Genomic DNA, 21,851 nt, shown 5'->3' with positions numbered 1-21,851 from the left:
ATGGAATAAGACAAGGCCTTTCAATACTTTATGTTTGCAAAAGTTGTACGATTATATCTGAATGCAGATCGAAAGCAGGAGAAATGTATTCCACAATATACGTACAATTTATGGTAAAAAAAAATGAGAAGCATAGGTTCAGCCTGTTCCTGTATTATTTTTTTATATACGCACGACTATGAGGATTGTCTTGGTCCCCATGGGTCTGGTGACGTGGTGAAAGTGGCTCCGTGTTCCTTGACTTTGCAAAAGGTCAGGGGCTGCGAATTGCTGGATCCTGGTTCCAGCGCCCTGAACTGCATCGTTGGATTTGGTACTCCAATACTGGTGGTGCAGTGAAGGAGATCGATCACATCCTCATGGGCAGACGCTGGAGGCTCTTGCAAAACTGCAGGGTCTACAGAAGTGCCCAGTTTGTGAATTCTGACCACAGACTTGTTGCTGCTACTCTTAGGATCCAGCTTAGGTCCAGTAGGTTACTACCTACTAGAAAAATGAGCCTGGACTTGGCCAGACCCCAAGACCAGGCTGTTTCTAATGAGTTTACACACAGTTTGTGTGAGGAACCTTCAGATTTGGGTATGACTGCTGATCCTAATGTGATGTGGGAGACCTTCCACGACAAGATCCTGAAGGTTGCTGCGGGTTGTGTTGGTGTTATCGGTGTTCCCAGAAGGAGGTGTTTCGCTGGGCACCCTGGATATCATCGAGAGGAGTCGCAGTGCACGGCTCAATGGCAACTCTGGTCTGTACTGGGAACTGAGAAGGACGGTCGCGAGGGCTCTGAGGGCAGATAAAGAGGCGTTTGTTAGAGGAATCTGTGAGCAAGTGGCACACCATCTGTGGTCTAACAACCCACGTCCTGCTTACAGAGGAATCAAAGCATTACGCACATCTGAATCTGTTCCTCGGAGAGTCGCAGTCAGGAAAGCTGATGGAATGGTCCTTATGGATGACACTATAGTTGTGACCCGCTGGGCTGGCTACTTTGAGCAGTTGTTCAAAGCTGATTCTCCGGCTAGGACGTTGGATATCTCTGGGTCCACGGTTCTTGAGGCTGATCCTCCAATTAGCTGTGAACCACCCAATCTCAATGAGATTGCACAGGTGGTGAACCAGCTGAGGGGGGGAAGGGCTGCAGGGATCTGTGGTATCTGGGGTGAGCTTCTCCAGGCTGATGGTAAGGCTGTCCTCCTGGCATTGCAAGCAATCTTTGCTTCCATTTGGGAGACTGGCATCATCCCAACTGACTGGAAAATGGGACTTGTCGTCCCTATCTGGAAAGGGAAGGGTGATTGCCTGGATTGCAGCAACTACACTGCTCTCTGTGCTGGGTAAGGACCTTGCTAGGGTCATCCTCAATAGGATCTGTGATCACTTGCTCACCTACCAGATACCGGAACAGTCTGGTTTTACGCCTAAGAAGTCTACCATCGACCACATCCTGGCACTGAGGGTTCTCATAGAGCACAAACTCGAATATCGGCAGAGTTTCTTTGCAGCCTTTGTCGATTTTCGCAAAGCGTTCGACTCAGTTGATCGAGCTGCCCTGTGGGACATCCTGAGAGTTCGCGGGATCCCCTCGAGGTTGCTGGATATCATGGCTGGCCTGTACACTGGTACTGTGAGTGCTGTGCAGAGTTGAGTTTTTCCCAGTTGATTTTGGGGTTTGTCAGGGGTGTGTTCTTGCGCCTACTCTGTTCAATACTTGTATGGACTGGGTGTTGGGCAAGGTCGTGGGGCACAGCGGCTGTGGGGCATCTGTTGGTGAAGAAAGATTCATGGATCTTGACTTTGCTGATGATACTGTGATCTTCACAGAGTCAATGGAGGCTCTGATCAGGGCGCTTGAGAGACTGAGTGAGGAGTCTGAGTGTCTGAGCTTGCGAGAGTCCTGGATAAAAACCAAAATCCAGTCCTTTAATGAACTCTTGGGCACAGCCATCAGCAGTGTGTCTGTTTGAGGAGAGAGTGTTGACCTTGTTGAGAGGTTTACTTACCTTGGCAGTGACATTCATGTCTCTGGTGACTCTTCCTGTGAAGTCAGTAGACGGATTGGGAGAGCATGGGGGGTCATGAGGTCGCTGGAAAGGGGTGTGTGCCGCTCCCGACATGTATGCAAAAGGACGAGGGTCCAAGTCTTTAGAGTCCTGGTGCTTCCTGTCTTGTTATATGGTTGTGAGACATGGACGCTATCCAGTGACCTGAGGCGAAGACTGGACTTCTTTGGTACTGTGTCTATCCAGAAAATCCTTGGGTACTGTTGGTTTGACTTCGTGTCGAATGAGCGGTTGCTCATAGAGTCCCGAATGAGGCACATTTACCTGCATTGTGAGGGAGCATCAGTTACGGCACTACGGCCATGTGGCGCATTTCCCCAAGGGTGATCCGACTCATAAAATCCTCATTGTTGGGGACCCAAGTGGCTGGACCAGGCCAAGGGGTCGCCCACGTAACACCTGGCTGTGGCAGATGAAGGGTCATTTCCGGAGGGTAGGACTGGACCATGTGTCTGCCTGGAGGGTTGCCAACCGGGATCCCAAGTTGTATCGCCGTGTAGTGGGTGCGGCAACACGCTGTACCAGTGCATACTCCCCAACTTGACTTGTACCTGCGATGGTTACTGAACTTTAGTGACTAAAAGCTTTCTGCTGTTGATTGATATTGTATTAACAACACTAATGTTACATACGTGCATTCGACTGTATCGTTAACAATTGTTAACATTTACTTCCTTGTATTTTCTGCACTAGTCTGACAATTTCTAAAACTGTTCTGACAAATGATACAGCAAACAAGTTTACCAAAACTAAAATGTCTGACTTCACGTAAGCCACCCTAATTCCGTTTGTTCATAAGAACTCTACTTATTTAAATAAAGTGATAGAAGTTCATTATAGAAAAAATATAGTTACGTCAGATATTTTAAATATTAAAACGTGTGCTTTAATTGAAAAGTTCAAAGTCTAATGGTTGTAATAGAAATGTGCCATTTTTTTAACATCCGATAGAGGGCCATAGAGGGCTACATTCCTAATATATGATCAAAATAATAAAAAAAAAAATCATATTTATAATCAGTGACCTTGAAATGGTCTAAACAGATACCCCTCATGCTTATATTTGAATTTTGGCATTTTAATCGTCTGGGAATTGCTGTTAGAAGGCTAGTGCCACCGGTAAAGAATTAAATATGAATCATATCATATCCGTGATCAGCAACCTCCAATTGACACGGTCGGTGGTCACGGAATTGGAGAATGCAGTCGGGTGAGCAAGACAGAGAGTAAAGTCGCGGCCGAAGTACTGTTGTACTGGTCGGTCGAGCTCATTTAGTACTTGCATGAATGGTAGCGATCTAATCCTAACCTCTATGCCTCACTGCATATCAGGTCCACTGACCCGTCAGTGTTTCGGCCGCGTCTCTACACTTTGTCTTGTCTCTGTCTCTCTACTCTGACTGTACTGTCTGTCACATACAGCCGTATGTGTTATACCGCTGTATAATTAACGGTCCTTTTTAAAGCCACTGCCCAGCCATTCGGCAGATAACTGCGGCATTTCTCTAATTGATAACTATCTTTCATGCAATAATTGCCAAACTTATTTTGCAGTGTTTATTTAAAAACAATGTGAGACAATTTAAAGGCCATCTTTTAAATTGGAATGATTTTTTTTTCCCTAAGAAGGCAGATTTCTCCAGGAGTGCTGCGCCCCCCAGTTTGAAAAAAATGAGAAAACACTGGAATCGCGGATCAGGAACTGTAAGATTTATGGTTGATAGGGCTGTTGTGATTATATTAATCAGACAGCAGATGGCAGCATAGCCTAACATGTAAATTGCCCTATTATACAAATTTCTAGTCTAGTAGTGCTGGATTTGATGGAGTGCATCAGGGGTTACACATTTCTTGTATTTTAACCAGTTTCTAACTAAAATAAGAAATTCAGGACAAAGAAAATTGGCTTGAAGTAAAACGTACAGCCCCTGTGCTAGTCCAGGACAAGGAGTTATGTGTTCAATCCAGGATTCTGTTTATTTGTCGTGCACAATGCTGCTGGTAGAGGCCCTAGCCTGCTATAACCATTTACTGGAACAAGCGATTTTAATAAATGAAAATAACAACTTCTTTGTATAGCTCAAAATCACACAAGGATTGCTGCAATAGGCTTTAACAGTTTTTTTGACAACGCCTGACCCATGACTCCCTAAGAACAAAGAAAAAACTCCAAAAAACACCCTTGCAGGAAAATAATGGAGGAAATCTTGGGAAAGGCAATTCAAAGAGACATCCCTTTCCAGGTAGGCTGGTTGTGCAATGGGTGTCAACAAATGGGATAAATACAATACACAAAACTGAACACAAGTAATCCTCTTCACAGAGCTAGATGGCCAATCTATCATTGCTACCTCAGGAATACAATACAATAGTACAACAGTGATAGTACAAGTACAGAGCAAAACACAAGAGTAGATGATATCTCATATGGAATTCAGATTTGTTCCTGGAGACCTTGGCCAACAACCTGCCTCCTCCTACTGGCCATTCCACAGCTGAGCTAGTTCTGGACCAGCCAGTCTGATGGAAGGACCCTTCTACATGATGATTCCAGTGCTCCTTTATCGGAGATGACTTTTCCATAGGCAGGCAAAGAAGTTGGTAAGTGGCACTAAGTGCCACATGTGAGTACCAAAAAGAGAAACAGAGTAGGGAAGTTTTAGTAGCTAGTTATAAATATCACATTACTTAGGTTTTAGTAATAATGGCTGACAATAGAGATGTAGTAGGCACAACTATGGCGCTTTTCCACTGCATAGTACGGCACGACACGGTTCAGTTCAGCTCACTTTTGGGGGGTTTTCCACTGGGAACAGTACCTGGTACCTGGTCCTTTTTTTAGTACCACCTCAGCCGAGGTTCCAAGCGCACCGAACCGTTACCAAAACGTGACGTGTAAACTCTGCTGGTCACTGATTGGCCGGAGAAAATCGTCATTACTGCGTCACTGGATATTCTTTTCTTTTAGGTAGACACACAAGGAAGTTTGTGTCCCGTCTCTCCATCGCTGGACACAGTTTGTTGCATAAGTGGATGAATGTTTCTTCAGACATTCGAAAGTTCTCCAGCCACTGAGTGTTTGTAAAACCGGGAACAATCACATCCCACCACTCTGAAGCACGGTTAAATGTCCAAACAGATGGTCTGTTGCGGTGACTTTTTTGCAAAATGTGGAAGATCTGTAATATACAGAATCAGCATTTTAATGTTACACTGGCAGTTAAGTTCATTTTATGCTTTGCAACAGTGATAAAAGTTAGCTAGTGATGTGCTTTTTAGATGCTTACCCTTGCGCGTCGTCGAGCTAAAGTGTTGTCGTTGTCTGCGTGTTGTTGTAAAAGTTCCATGGTGTCACGGCAGTAGAGGCGGCGCAACTATAACGACATGTGAATAATCCGCCCACTCTAAAGCGGTACTAAACTGCAGTCGAAACGCAAACCGAGCCGAACTGAGCCGAACCAAGGTGAGCTGTACTGAACCGTGCTGTGCCGTACTATGCAGTGGAAAAGCGCCATTAGAGCAGCAAAAGTAGTAACTGCTAAACTAGGCACTGAATAAAGGACAAGTGGGACGCAATCAACTAAAAAACATTTTGTTACAGGGCAAAACAAGAATCATAGGTATGAAAACAAGTATATAAAGTTTTTAAACAGTTATTTTTATTTTTTTCAGTGAAACTGTTTTTTTTAATCATTTTTTTTTATAGTTTATGTGAGGTGACACCTTTATCGTCTTGCTGCTAAACAGGATGGTGATTGCAATGTAACCAAATGGCATAGGAGCAGGTGCAGGAAAGTGTTCCTGGAAACCAGCATGCAATAACATAAATGACATTATGAACAGTACAAGAAAAATAATGTAAAATATGAAAATCCAATCACTGAAAAATGTATTTCAAACATCCTAAAATGTCAGACACATGCAGATCATAAGAAATCTGACATAATTGGATCTGAGTTTTACATGTAGGAAGAAAAGGAGTCACAGAGGGCAGTTGCTTTAATTCTAGAGGAAGCTAAATCTGTACATGTCTGAGAGGTCCACAATTGTGTCACTACTAACTCTTCTACCATGCCAATAAATTACAACTCTGATCTAAAGGCCTGTTTCATACTATGGATTACCTATTCACCGCCGTTATCTGCTCTGAACCAATTAAAGAATTTTTCACAAAATAATAGACAAATGAATGGGCGGCACGGTGGTGCAGTGGTAGCGCTGCTGCCTCGCAGTTAGGAGACCTGGGTTCGCTTCCCGGTTCTTCCCTGCGTGGAGTTTGCATGTTCTCCCCGTGTTGGGTGTGTGGGTTTCCTCCTGGCACTCCGGTTTCCTCCCACAGTTAGGTGGATTGGCAATTCTAAATTGGCCTTGGTGTGTTTGTGTGTGTCCTGCAGTGGGTTGGCACCCTGCCCGGGATTGGTTCCTGTGTTGGCTGGGATTGGCTCCAGCAGATCCCCGTGACCCTGTGTTTGGATTCAGCGGGTTGGAAGATGGATGGATAATAGACAAATGATAGAAAATGAGAGTCTCTGGAACAGTAAAATCTGCCCAAACTAAACTTCCAGCTTTTTCTTTTATATTCATTGACTTACTGTTTAATGCACATTTTGATAAAGGTTAAAAAAGTTACAAGGACAGGATACTGACAAAAGTGTCATTTGTAGACACAGAAGTAATAAAGATCTTTATGTCAGCTTTTCATTGATCCTAAAGAAGAAGAAAAAGAAGATGAAATATATAGGATAATTAAAGATTGATGCTGCTATGTGTATTATGGAAACCAAGCTATTCATTTTCAAGCTGCTTAGTTTGAGCTAGAGTCACAGAAGTGTACAGTCAGATTCATAAATATTTGGACAGTGACACGATTTTCATGATTTTGGCTCTGTACCCCAATGCAATGGAATTGATTCCAAGTGTGGAATTTGCATTTCGAAGCTATCACTATAAACTCTCAACACGAGGCCCAAAAAGCTGTCTGTGCAAGTAAAAACAGTCCATCATTAGGTTGAGAAAGCAAAACAAACCATTTAGAGAGATAGCAGAAACACATGGAGTGGACAAATCAACCATTTGGAACATTCTTAAAAAGAAGGAATGCACTGGTGAGCCCAGCAACTCCAGAAGGTCTGAATAACCACAGAAAACAGCTGTGCTGGATGATTGCAGAATTCTGTCCATTTAGCCAAACCAAGAACACTCTCCAGAAAGTTCAGCTATCATTGGCCAAGTCTACAATCAAGACAAAACTTCATGAAAGTAAATACAGAGCCACAAAGTGCAAATCACTAGTAAACCTCAAGCATAGATGTGCAGCTTAGACTTTGCCAGAAAACATTTTTTAAAAGCTTGTCCAGTTCTGGAACAATTTTTTATACAAGAAAACTAAGATCAATATGTACCAAAATCTTGAAAAAAGAACAGTATAGAGAAAATAATAATTATTTGCATTTATATAGCACTTTTCTCACTACTCAAAGCTCTCAACAATTGCAGGTTAAGGGCCTTGCTCAAAGGCCCAACAGAGCTGAGTCCCTTTTTCGCATTTACGTGATTCAAAATGGCAACCTTCCGATTGCAGTGCAGATTCCTAGCCTCAGAGCCACCACTCCCCCTAAAATGAATACCACATCATCTGTTAAACATGGTGGGGGGCAGTATTATGGCATGAGCATGCCTGACTGCCAATGGACGTCAGTCACTAATATTTATTGATTATTTGACTGCTGACAGCAGTAACAGGATGAATTCTAAAATATATACAAGGCTACACAATCTGCTGAGATTCAGTCAAATGCTGTAAAACTGACAGGAAATCCACAGTATGGATGGTCAATTAGCCAAAACACACTGCAAAAGCAAGCCAAGTGCTTTTCAGTGCAAAATAGTCGAAGATTCTTCTAAAGGTCATGTTAATCAACTGACCTCAACCCAATTGAACATGCATTTCACTTGCTGAAGACAAAACTGATGGCTGAAAGTCCTGCAAACAAGTAGCAAATAAAGACAGCTTACAGTAATGGCCTGGCAAAGCATCACAAGGATGGAAACCTAACACTTGGAGAAGGCCATGGGTTCCAGACTTCAGGCAGTCACCGACTGTAAAGGATTTTCAACTAAATACTGAAAATGGTCAATATATTTACGATTATGTGAATTTATCCAAATACTTTGGAGCCCCTGAAAATAGGGAATCATGTTTAAAAATGTCTGTCTATTCTAAACAGCTTGTACAATATTTTTGTTAAACCCTTTAAATTAAAGCTGAAAGTCTGTCAAATCCATTGTTGTGGTGTACAGAGCCAGCATTATGAAAATTGTATCACCGTCCAAATACTTATGGAGCTGACTGTATTTTGGAAATCTCACTATTATATAAAAAAATCTTGGGACAACACAAGACTTTTTAAGAGAGACAAGACGAGACATTTTCAGAGAGATAATTTCAAGTCCTGCCAGACAAGACTTTGTGCCAAGAGATGAATTGAAAACCTAACAGTTCCAAGTGGGGGTGAAAATAAAAGACAAGCAGTAGAAGAAGAAAAGACAAAGAGTAGAATACAAAGTAGAACGTCGTAAAGAGGTTCAAAAATATTGCTACGATACACATGCAGATCGGGTTAGACATTATTAAAAGTACTAAAATTCGAAAGTCTCAAAAAACTGATAGTAAAGATCGCATTAGTGCTAACAAACGGAAATTATTACTTGGTGAAATAATGGAACAGCGAAAAGAGATTGAATGTATGGACATAGGTAATATGACAGAAGTATGAAGATATTGTTTGGCTTTAAAGTTAAGTCGGAGACTTGTAAATCATCAAATTCATGTTGCCATCAGGGAAAAGTAGCGTTTTTTTCCCAATGAAGAGGTGTATCCGTGAGAAATAAAAGATTTGTTATTTGGTGAAAGTGAAATCCACAAACACTACAGGCAAAATATTGAATCTACAATAATCTGTTTGTGTTCGCATCATTCAATGCTCAAAACGTAGATTTACACGTTTCAGGACCATATGCTATGAGAATCTGTGGTCCCACGACAATTAAAGCTACTACAAGTTTAATTTCAAAGAAACCACAATTTGATCAGGTTTATATTAATGATCATGGAGAAGCAATGCAATATAGAATCGAAAGAGTTAAACGATGGGACGTATTAGAAATTCTACAGCCAATAATGAATACAAATCCATACATCTAAAAGTATCGCACTTTACAAAAAATTTATCTGAAAAACACAGAGAAAGAAGTTTTCTTGGATTTCTATATGAATCTGAAAAATCACACTCGCATATATAACAAAACAACATTTGACGAATTGTCAGCGATAATAGTTTCAAAGTCGGAGATATCAAAGACAGAGTTGATATTCATGTTTATCCAAAAGCACAGCATGATTCCTCGCAAGTGGCAGGGCCTGCACGGGGGTTGGCGAGCAAAGTGAGCAGGGGGCAGAGCCCCTAGTACTCAATTAAATTGAATTCCAGTAATGCTTATTAAAGATTGTTCTACTTCTAAACCCAGAGCACTATGATTATACACAGTTTATAAAACATGTAGTCAAAACAAAAGAAAAGTTTTCATGCAACAAAAACACATACACACACAAAAAACAAATTCTGAACACAAATTACTGTACAATGCTATTTACACTACTAAAGTAGTGGGCATCCTAATGATGTTTATTTCACACTCAAAATAATGTTTTTAAGCCCAAAGCTTTATGTTTAGAACATTAATAAAACACACAGATGAAGAAAAAGCAAATGGAAGCACAAAGAACCTAAAAAGCAGAATATAAGCAATATCCTAATGTTCCGCTGGGCTTATCTTCACAGATATTTGAACCTCTGTCTAGTAGGTGGGCTGACTCAGCCCTTTGCTTATTTTTCCATTACATTTGGAAGAATCAAGCTACACTTCTTATTTAGGTAAGAGAATGCCAAACATTTTTTAGGTAATAAATGAGAACAATGGGTAATTCAAACAATATGAGCACTAGAATCCTATTTTGCAAATATTACAGGAGCTCTTTTATAGTTCAACTTAAATTAAACTAGGTCCTGAACATATACCCCTCATACAAAATGGCCATATTACACTTTGATCACTTTAACTACAAAACATATCCTGCATCTGTAAAGGACAAATTTGCTTACCAACTTGCAAAGTCACTTTTTTTTGTCACTGTCTTGCTCCACTGACAGACTGAGCAGATCGTTCCTCCCCCACACTATGCGACTCTTCAATTCCACCCGGGGGAGTAAATGCTAACATTACTCAAAGTTATTGTCTGCTTTTACATGCATTTTTATTACTATTTAATTTAATATTGTTTTTTGTATCAGTATACTGCTGCTGGGTTATGTGAATTTCCCCTTGGGATTAATAAAGTATCTATCTATCTATCTATCTATCTATCTATCTATCTATCTATCTATCTATCTATCTATCTATCTATCTATCTATCTATCTATCTATCTATCTATCTATCTATCTATCAAAGTTTGTCTTGAAAATAACTTGATCAGTAAAAGTTGATAGCATCAAGCTTGTAAAAGATTTACCCTGTGCATGGACCATCTGCCTAGAGTCTGATACAAAGTTTTATGTTTTCTTCCACACTACCAAAGCATCCTCCCTTCTATTCGCCCGTCTCTGCCTGTATCTCTCTCTTACACGGCTTTGAACTCTTCATTCTGCCAGTGAGTTCCAAGTTCAGACTTTTGTCTCTCTTCAAGACTCAGGATGTACTATAAATACTGATGATGTACCTACATGAGAACACCAGGATGGCACAGCAAGAGACATTACATTCAAGGCTTGCTCAAAAGTGCCCCTACTAGAGGATTTTAGACCCTCTTAAGCTAATGGCAAGGTAGGGTTTAGAGGTGGGAGGTGTGGTGTTTAGTTAAGTATATTTGAATTCCACAAAAGCATTTGTTTCATGTACTTAGTTATTAGCATACATCTTGCTTTTATTTTTGTTAGGTGATAGTTATTTCTACATCGTACAGACTACATGAACGGGTTTTTCCTTTTTAAGCTGCCAAATACATTGTGAATGCCATTATGGTAAGGCTATCCCCAAGTTTTTTATGACTTTATTTTAAGTGATGTGTTTATTTTTTGAGAATGTTCAAAGGCATGATGCAGCATGTGACTGAGACTCATTGTCCTCTGTTATGTCAGGATGCAGGTATATCTTGCAATAGGAAGTGGCCTAACATGTATATGAAACATTACAGAGCAAATCAAAAGGAGGATAATAGTGAAGGCTTCTGGGATACCTTGAGGGCAGGCAGGAGGACAAGTACAATACAGCACAAGATTAGGTGTGCAGTAGGGGTTTGTTTTGCCCACTAACTTACTTTTTTGTCTTGTTATGTATTTCGAACATAGACACACAATTTCTTTATGTTTTTGACTTCCTTGGAAGAATTCTGAATTCTGTAGGTTTTTTAAAATCATTAAAATTTTAGTACATGTGCATGACAGAAGAGAAAAAAAGCAAAATCCTGGTCCCTCATTCCAAGATTCCTAGATTAGCTGGTCACAGAGCCCTACTATAGGTACAGACATTTAAACAATAGCAATTTGAGCAGAATTCAACAATCGTCTGACACTGCACACAACAGGGGTAACAACACTTCCATTCCGAAATTTGGAGGATATCAGGTGCACAGGCATAGTTTGACTTTTTGAGGAAAGTGTTTTAAAGGTACACTGAGGAAGGATGTAGAACCCATAGCTTTTCAGCATTTATCCATGTATTTGTTTGTTCCTTATGTTATGTTTCCTATGCAATTAAATTGAATGAAAGGGGTCAGGGACCTATTATGTTACAGTTGTTTAAGTGACTTGCAGGCCAAAAGCTAGCTGCAGTGGTACTGAGGTTCATTCTCTTGTTTTTGTTTGAGTCAATTTTGTATATCACATTTTGCTATTTTGTGAATTCTTTTTATTATTTGCTTTTGTCCGAAGACTTTGGCCTTTTTAATTTACATGTGATTTATATTTCGAATTTTAGATTACAGATTAATTACTTTAGGTTTATATTTGATTTTATTTTTGCGTATGCCTTTGTTTCTGTGTTTGTTTTTCAATTCTGTTTAACACATTTCTTTGTACTGACTCAAGGAAAATGGGATCAGAAAACAAGCAGAGGTCAATACTAGAAGGCAGATCATCCAAAAATAAGAGTGCTAACCCCAAAATCAAGGTCTAAAGACAGAAAAGATCATTATTTTTTGTTTGTAAAACCAGTAAGTCAGTCAATAGGTGTGAGTCAGTCAATAGCTATGAAATCAAATCGAGAATCCTAGTATTGAATGTTCAGGAAACCATTGAGCCGACCTTTATGCCAGCTCCCTAAATGACGTCACACACCATGCACTCCTGGGAGCTGTTGGTATAGCAATGACCAACGCTAACTCAACAAAACACTAGCGCATAATAAATAAAAAAATGGCATCCTGATAAGATCTTATAATGCTTCAATGTGTTAAGGATCTATGTACAAGTTGTGCTCAACAATCACAGAGGAGCCAGTAAGAAATAAAAGAAAATAACTCATTATAACAATTTCTAAATATAAAGGCACACTATTTTCACTTTTTGGTTCCAGGACGTTTGTTTTCCATCCCTATTCTGAGTTTTTCAATTAAAAAAAAAAACAAAAAAAACTTACTAATATTTTTTTTGCTGGGCCTCTGTAGGCCTGAGGTCTGCTTTTTGATTTTGGGCTAAGGCTCCCACTGATAATTGGCCGCTATCAAGCTTTTAGTTCTACTTTTGGAGGCAATCCCAACTTTGAGTTTCATGAATAAGCAAGAATCATAACAATAGCCAGAAAGAGAGACCCAGAAGAATACTCCTGATTCTGGTCACAGTTCTGCCCTTCCACTTCCCCTGCTATAAAATCACCTTTGGATGAGACATGAATGTCATTTGATTAACCAGCAACAGAAGACAGCAGAAAACTTGCTAAACAGCTTTTTGTTTTTTCTTAAAGCACTGCTTCTTTAAATATACCTTGTAGGCTAATAAATGGAGCTACACGCCAGTACCACAAGACTTTTATTTAACTTTTGTGTCTTTACTTTTACAGAGGAATAAAAAGATCAAAAGTAAAGACAATGGAAAGGAATCTATAGCAAACAAAATAATTACTATGGTTATTAAAAATGATTATGCATAGTTCCAGTGGTAGGACTAACATGTTTATGCTTTATTAAAATAATTAATTTTCTTCCTTGATTTAACATGTCAAGATGTAAACAAATATTGCTATGTAAATAAATCAACAGCTTGTAGGTCCTCTACCTAAAGGCTCACTTTTAATTTGTTTAATTTATTAAAAAAAGAAAAAAAACCTACAAATTCAGTTCTTATCTATTAGCTAATCAAACACGCTTGATGGACCAAATAGTCTCATTTTGTTTGTCAACCATCTTAAGATGTTATGTTACTGGTAGAAAACTTATTGAGTTTACCCGTTTCTATATGTATATGGACATTAAAAATTCCACACGAAATCTGCTTCACTATAATTTAGGTTGTCCCTAAATTAACAATGTAACTACAGTATATTTGATTTTGCTTTATCGCCCAACATCAAGCATATCTATCTATCTATCTATCTATCTATCTATCTATCTATCTATCTATCTATCTATCTATCTATCTATATGTAAAAAGCCAAATTTCCCCCCTGGAGACAAATAAAATTGCATCCAATCCAATCTAATCTAATCTACTCTACTCTAACACAAGGCTCTGAATATCTTTATTGTCTTTCCAATGGGCTGGAATTAGAGTAATAGCAATAAGTGGATCAGAAGGACACAAAGAAGAGAAACAGAAAAAAGGAGGGCTAGTAGCATGTCTTAATTATTTTAATAATTATATTTTTTGTATAATTGACTAACAAATACAGAAATGCATGGCTAATCAGCATTACTAGTAAAAGTATGGTAGAGAAAAATACTGAGTCTTCAGCCTGGATTTAAAAGCTTAGATTTAGGAGACTTCTCTTATATAAGCAGACAGCAGTCCAGAATTTTGAGGCCCTACAGCTGATGGCTTGGCCTCACCACTGAAATTTTATTAATTATTGTAGTCTTTAGTAGGCCTGCAACTTAAGATACAGTATTCAGGTGAACACTGGATGTCATTCGCACGACATTTGTAAATATGGTGTTGCATGCATGTACTTATCTGAGTTTTACTTTATACAAAAGGTTTTTTACCATATGACTGTTAAAAATGAACAGTTTACTGACTTCTAGTTTTTCCTGAGAATCTGATATTTGTTTTACAAATTGGGTTAAGAAGCATTATTATTCTGACTTTCTGGTCGCAACCCCGGCTGATCTTGTGCCAGCTTAAAAATGAGGTAACAATAAAACAATAATCTTGAGTTTCAGGGCTTTGAAATAAAATTGTCACAAACAATAAAATGTCAGTGTAAGGTTTATTTTCAATAAAAGTAGAGAATTGGCCAAAGGTTTAAATACTTCTTGTGCATATTTCCTTCAGGATTCTATTAATGAAAAAATAGAAAATGCTCCTATTTGCTTTCACATATTAAATTTACTCTTTGTTCTTTAGTCCTAATTCCACCTAGGCAGTTAATAAATAGCTTTACATCTACATGCGTATATCCATCCATCCATCCTTCCTCTTCTACTTATCCGAGGTCGGGTCGTGTGGGCACCAACTTGAGCAGAGAGGCCCAGACTTCCCTCTCCCCAGCCACTTCTTCTAGCTCTTCCGGGAGAATCCCGAGGCGTTGCCAGGCCAGCCGGGAGACATAGTCCCTCCAGTGTGTCCTGGGTCTTCCCCGGGGCCTCCTCCTGGTTGGACATGCCCGGAACACCTTACCAGGGAGGCGTCCAGGAGGCATCCTGATCAGATGCCCGAGCCACCTCATCTGACTCCTCTCGATGCGGAGGAGCAGCGGCTCTACTCTGAGCCCCTCCCGGATGACTGAGCTTCTCACCCTATCTTTAAGGGAAAGCCCAGACACCCCGCGGAGGAAACTCATTTCAGCCGCTTGTATTCGTGATCTCGTTCTTTCAGTCACTACCCATAGCTCATGACCATAGGTGAGGGTAGGAACGTAGATTGACTGGTAAATTGAGAGTTTTATCTTACGGCTTAGCTCCTTTTTCACCACGACAGACCGATGCAGAGCCCGCAGCACTGCGGATGCCGCACTGATCTGCCTGTCAATCTCACTCTCCATTCTTCCCTCACTTGTGAACAAGACCCTGAGATACTTGAACTCCTCCACTTGGGGCAGGATCTCTCCCCCATCCCTGAGAGGGCACTCCACCCTTTTCCGGCTGAGGACCATGCTCTCGGATTTGGAGGTGCTGATTCTCATCCCAGCCGCTTCACACTCAGCTGCGAATCGATTCAGAGAGAGCTGAAGATCACAGCCTGATGAAGCAAACAGGACAACATCATCTGCAAAAAGCAGTGACCAAATCCTGAGTCCACTAAACCGGACCCCCTCAAGACCCTGGATACGCCTAGAAATTCTGTTCATAAAAGTTATGATTTTATAAAGCACAGAGAATTTGTTGATTTAGGTATTTTTACAAGCCTTAAATTTTACACCGTTTGGCTTGCTCTCTCTCAGGGGTGGGGATCGATCTGTTCTTAGCATAATTCTTTTTTTTTGTAAAAACTTGATTGCTATGTATTGATTGTAATAAAATGAATAAATAATAAAAAAAAAAAAAAAAAAAAAAGTTATGAACAGAATCGGTGACAAAGGGTAGCCCTGGCGGAGTCCAACTCTCACTGGAAACGGGTTCGACTTACTGCAGGAAATGCAGACTAAGCTCTGAAACCAGTTGTGCAGCTCTTATCAGCGGGTCTGGTACCCCATACTCCCGGAGCACTGCCCACAGGATTCCCCGAGGGACACGGTCGAACGCTTTTTCCAAGTCAATAAAACACATGTAGACTGGTTGGGAAAACTCCTATGCACCCTCCAAGATTCTGCTAACGGTGTAGAGCTGGTCCACTGTTCCGCGACCAGGACGAAAACCACACTGTTTCTCCTGAATCCGAGGTTCGACTATTCAATGGACCCTCCTCTCCAGAACCCCCGAATAGACTTTTCCAGGGAGGCTGAGGAGAGTGATCCCTCTGTAATTGGAACACACCCTCCGGTCCCCCCTCTTAAAGAGGGGGACCACCACCCCGGTTTGCCAATCCAGAGCCACTGTCCCCGATGTCCATGCGATGTTGCACAGACGTGTCAACCAAGACAGTCCTACAACATCCTGAGCCTTGAGGAACTCCGGGCATATCTCATCCACCCCCAGAGCCCTGCCACCAAGGAGTTTTTTGACCACTTCGGTGATCTCAGCCCCAGAAATGGGGGAGCCCACCTCAGAGTCCCCAGGCTCTGCTTCCTCATTGGAAGGCATGTTAGTGGGATTGAGGAAGTTTTCGAAGTACTCCCCCCACCGACCTACAACGTCCTGAGTCGAGGTCAGCAGCGCACCACCCCCACCATATACGATGTTGACACTGAACTCCCTCCTGAGATGCCGGACGGTGGACCAGAATCTTCTTGAAGCCGTCTGAAAGTCGTTCTCCATGGCCTCCCCAAACTCCTCCCATGCCTGAGTTTTTGCCTTAGCAACCACCATTCCGCTTGGCCTGTCGGTACCTATTAGCTGCCTCCAGAGTCCCACAGGACAAAAGGGTCCGGTAGGATTCCTTCTTCAGCTTGACGGCATCCCTCACCGCCGGTGTCCACCAACAGGTTCGGGGATTGCAACCACGACAGGCACCGACCACCTTACGGCCACAGCTCCGGTCAGCCGCCTCAACAATAGAGGCACGGAACATGGCCCATTCGGACTCAATGTCTCTCATCTCCCTCGGGACGTGGTTGAAGTTCTGCCGGAGGTGGGAGTTGAAGCTACTTCTGACAGGGGACTCTGCCAGATGTTCCCAGCAGACCCTCACAACACGTTTTGGCCTACCAGGCCTGACCGGCATCCTCCCCCACCATCGAAGCCAACTCACCACCAGGTGGTGATCAGTTGACAGCTCCGCCCCTCTCTTCACCCGAGTGTCCAAGACATGTGGCCACAAGTCCGACGACACGACCACAAAGTCGATCATCGAACTGAGGCCTAGGGTGTCCTGGTGCCAAGTACACATATGAACACCCTTATGCTTGAACATGGTGTTCGTTATGGACAATTCGTGATATTATATATCTATATGTATATCTATTTAAGTTGACTGACTTACTGAATGACTCACTCTTCTCTCAGTTGTCAACAAAAACATTGCATCCTAATTTGTTAAAAAGCTGAAACCTTTGCAGAATGGCACCTCTATAATACTAGGTGTCTGCTTAGAAAAGATGCATCAATATTTAGGGGTGAAAAAACAGCTGCAACAGAAAAGGTAAATATCCCAAAATTCCAAAAACACTCTGACTGATTTGGTTGAATATTGGAGACATTACAGAAAAAAGAAAATTAGCCAACCAGTGTTTTCTTATTTGCCAGTATTTGTCAATAATAATGTTGTAGCGATTGGGCTATTTTAAGGCACTCTGTCTTTTTTTCTGCTCTGTGCAGACAAGTGCAGTTGTCAGTTAAATGCCGCCAGCACAGCAGCGCTGCTCCCCAGTAGCATGGACTGATGAGTGAATAAGCGGAGGTGTTGAGTCAGAGGAAAGAAACAGGATGATATGTGGTGTGAGCGCTGAAGTGGAAGAAGGAAGGTTCACTGAACTGAAGTAAGATGTGGTTACACATTCAAAGTGCACTGTATACCTCAAGTCCAGCTATGAGGAAGCAGAGAAAACAAGAATGTATTTCTTGCATGGCCTGAAATCACACAAGGAAGGCTTTAACCGGCCTTTTTTTTGACACCCCCCCTGCCTAGACAGTCTAAAAAAAAAAATCCTTATAGGAAAGAAAAAGGAGAAATCTCTGGAAAGGCAATTCAGAGAGAGACTCTCTTCCAGGTAGGTTGAGCGTGTAATGAGTGTCAAAAAATGAGGTAAATACAACACACAAAAAGAATACAAGTAATCCTCTGTACAGAGCTAGATGGAAAATCTGTTATTACCATTTTGGAAATACAATACAATAGTACAAAATACTTTGCACTTGCACAGCGCTTCTCACCAACAAGAGGAGAAAAACAGGAGGATGTGGATTCCTCTCACCCAAGACGACAAGCCGTTACCGATTGTGCTATCGCTGTTCAGAAGAGGGAGACGATGAACACCATACACAGAGTCAGTCGACACATTAGGCCACATAGGTGAGGTCTGTGCCTATGTGTAACAGCAAGTTGGACCCAATCAATTTATTATAACCTACACTCTTAAAAATACTGGTTCTTTAATGGCAATTTATGGTTCTTTATTGGGTTGTGTGGTTCATTGTAAAACCTTTGCTTGAAAAAGCACCATTTCATTCTGGGAAGGGTTTTTTGCCTATAAAGTTGTTTCTTTGCACTTTGCAAAACATCCTAATATACAGAAAATAAACTGAAATCTTTAAGTTATGTTAGGCTACCTAGCAGGACACTAACAGATTAACAACACTTGAGTTATTGTTACGGCAAGAATCCTTTTAAAATCAGGGCTTATTCATATTTCACAAATCTGTTACCATCTATTCATGGTCATTTACCATACATATCCTGCTACAGATTTAGATAAATAAAGGTTCTTTCTAGAACCGTCATGTGTATGGGTCCTTTTGGAACCAAAAAAGGTTCCCCTATGGCATCTCTTTGAAGACCCACTGTAGCACCATCATTTTTAAAAGTGTACTGCACATGTGGACCCCACCACCAAGGTCTTGCACCCATGGAACATTGCCATGAAAACTACCCCATAAGGGGCGCAATAATTGCATCTTTGCCTAGGGTATCAAGAATGCTAGTGCCTACACCAACTGTAGTTCACGATATAATTTCTTTTCTATGAGGTACAATTTGTGAATTCATTCGTCACTTCATCAATTTCAAAGTCAAAACTGCTTAATCCAACTCCTGGCCTCCTGACTCAAGGAGAGGTGGAATAGGGTGCATTTCAGTATGCCATTTAAGTGTATGTGTTGTAGTACATAATATAAGCATTTCAGACATTTAATTCATTGGGGGCTACCTAAATGTGCAACCTATAAACATAAATGCTTCTTGTAATACGTTAAAGTAAAAAAAAGATTCAGTATTATTAACTTTATTGTTTGGCTGTGGCACAAAAAATAAATAAAAATTTAAAAACAGTAGCTTGAACATGCAACTGTTGAAAAACATGAAAAGTAATGCTTATGTGAATGATGTACATCAATACAAATCATTAACATATAATAATAATAATAATAATAATAATAATAATAATAATAATAATAATAATTTGGATGTGAGCGTCAGTAGGCTTTGTACCCTAGAAACCATGTTACCTGAACTATTCTAAAACATTTCACTAATTACTTATCGCTCTGATGCTGATCTTCCTGATCATAAAATAGGTCATTATGATAGCAATTGAGAAGAAGAATTCATAATTGATTGCAGAATTACGATATTTGAGGGTTCCTCTAGAGTGCCTTTTTCCCTTTCACGATCTGGCTCAAAAACTAATCAGCACATCATCATCTCAAAGCAGACTTAAGTTTTGAGTTTGGTAATTTTCCATCCAGCCATTTTAGTTCTGCACCATCCTCAAGAAACTGTGACAAACAGACACACACACACACACACACACAGAGTCAGACACACACCCATAATCGAAATATCAATGTTTTCGGTATCAGGAGACCCTAAAATGTTGAGATTCATTGAAAACCGGAGATCAAAATTTTTGACGAATCTAAAGTTTTCACTCTTCCTGACCTTAAAGGATGGCCTTGTTATTTTTTTTTCTTCTTCACACCAGGGACATGGTTTAATTTGACCTGAATATTTATTTTGGTGATTAAAACTGTTCATTCATTTTCTGCAACACTGACTGCCAAAATAGCTTCCAAAAGTACAACAGCCCACACATGACATTAAAGCCCCAATTGTTCAGTAATTGGTAACTCTAACCCATTTTGGGGGACAATCCCGGCAGACATGTTGAGAATGTACAAAGTAGACAATAGATAAGGGTGGATTCATACTAGCAGTAAGGAGCTGTGGGACAGCATAGCTAACAAATGGACTACACCGATTATGATATGCAGAACTGCAATGGATAAAGAAATCTGATTTAACTTGGACTGTGCAGCAGCAATGGGTGGCACAGTGACGCTGTGATAGGGCTGCTGCCTCACAATTAGGATACCTAGGTTAGGTTTGCTTCCTGGGTCGTCGCTGTGTGCAGTTTGCATGTTTTCCCTGTGTCTGTGTGGGTTTCCTCCGGGTACTCCAGTGTCTTCCAACAGTCCCAAGACATGCAGGTTAGGTGGACTGGTGGTACTAAATTGCTCTAGTGTGTGCCTGGTTGTATAGATGTGTGTGTGTGTATGTTTGCCCTACAAAGGACTGCCGCTCTGTCCAGGGTTTGTTCCTGCTTTGTGCCTTATGTGAGCTGGGATAGGCAGTCATGGTGACAATTAAGAATGGTTAGGTGAAATAGTTCTAGTTTGCCTTTATTGTTACATACAAAATATAGGGAAATTTTTTGCATTCATTTGGAAATATAAAAATTTTAATTATTCAGCAAAATGATCATAATATATAAGAAGACTACATTTGCAAATCCTTATTGCATTCAGTATGAAAGTCTTGTAAATGTACAACTGAAAATTGCTGAAATGACAAAAGAATTAATTACATAGCCTGCATAAATTAATCTGAAATGAATCTGAAAGGTCTGGCCTCCTCTAAAAAGCATTCTGAATTCAATTTAGAAATGAGATACGTGATTGGGACCCACTGAAATAACCATTTAAAATACCCCAAACATCCCTCAGCTGTGGACTGAACTACTGTACTTTCTGATTTAATAGAACTGAAACAGGAATTTAAGATAAATAAATAAATCTATTGCATTGTTTCCCAACCTTGGTCCGGTGGCTCCCCTGTGGCTGCAGGTTTTTGTTCCAACCAGATTCCTAATCACTGACAACACCTGATAACACTTATTTTTCTTTTATTCTACATTCAGAAAAGCACAGCACATTATTTTTACATTTATAAGACATTTAAAAATATTTCTGCTTTTGCTGTAGATTTAAATGCTTAACTCTCTTTTGTTTATTTAATTATTTTTTGCCCTTTCTCTGTGCAGTTTTCCCCCTTTGTTGTATCTTATTAATGACTATATATATATATATATATATATATATATATATATATATATATATATATATATATATATATATTTACCAAACTTAGTTTTCTAATTTCTATATTGTTCCCAAAACACAGAACTTGGGAAATAACACATCACTTTATTAGTCCAGGAGTCCAATTAAATACAAGAAGCTGGTTGGAACAAAAACCTGCAGCCACAGGGGAGCCACAGGACCGAGGTTGGGAAACACAAGAAAATCCTGAGATGAAGCGAGGCGAGACTATTTCCAAGAGATTTTTTCAAGTCCTGCGAGATGAGACTTTTGCCATGAGTTTTTTGAAGTCCCGCCCTCCTCTCAGCCATATTCAAACACGCACACGGTCTTCTCACCTCTCATTCATGTGAATGCTTTTGTCAGACACAGTTCCAGCTCTTTCAGCTCTTATACATTTTTACATTTTCCTCACTTTAAGTTCCCAATTAAAGAAAACGTATTATGTCCA

The sequence above is a fragment of the Polypterus senegalus genome, chromosome 18 (genome assembly GCF_016835505.1).
Source record: "Polypterus senegalus isolate Bchr_013 chromosome 18, ASM1683550v1, whole genome shotgun sequence".
NCBI classification, from domain to species: Eukaryota; Metazoa; Chordata; class Cladistia; order Polypteriformes; family Polypteridae; genus Polypterus; species Polypterus senegalus.
The sequence above is the reverse complement of the archived record's forward strand: the minus strand, read 5'-3'. Positions refer to the sequence as shown.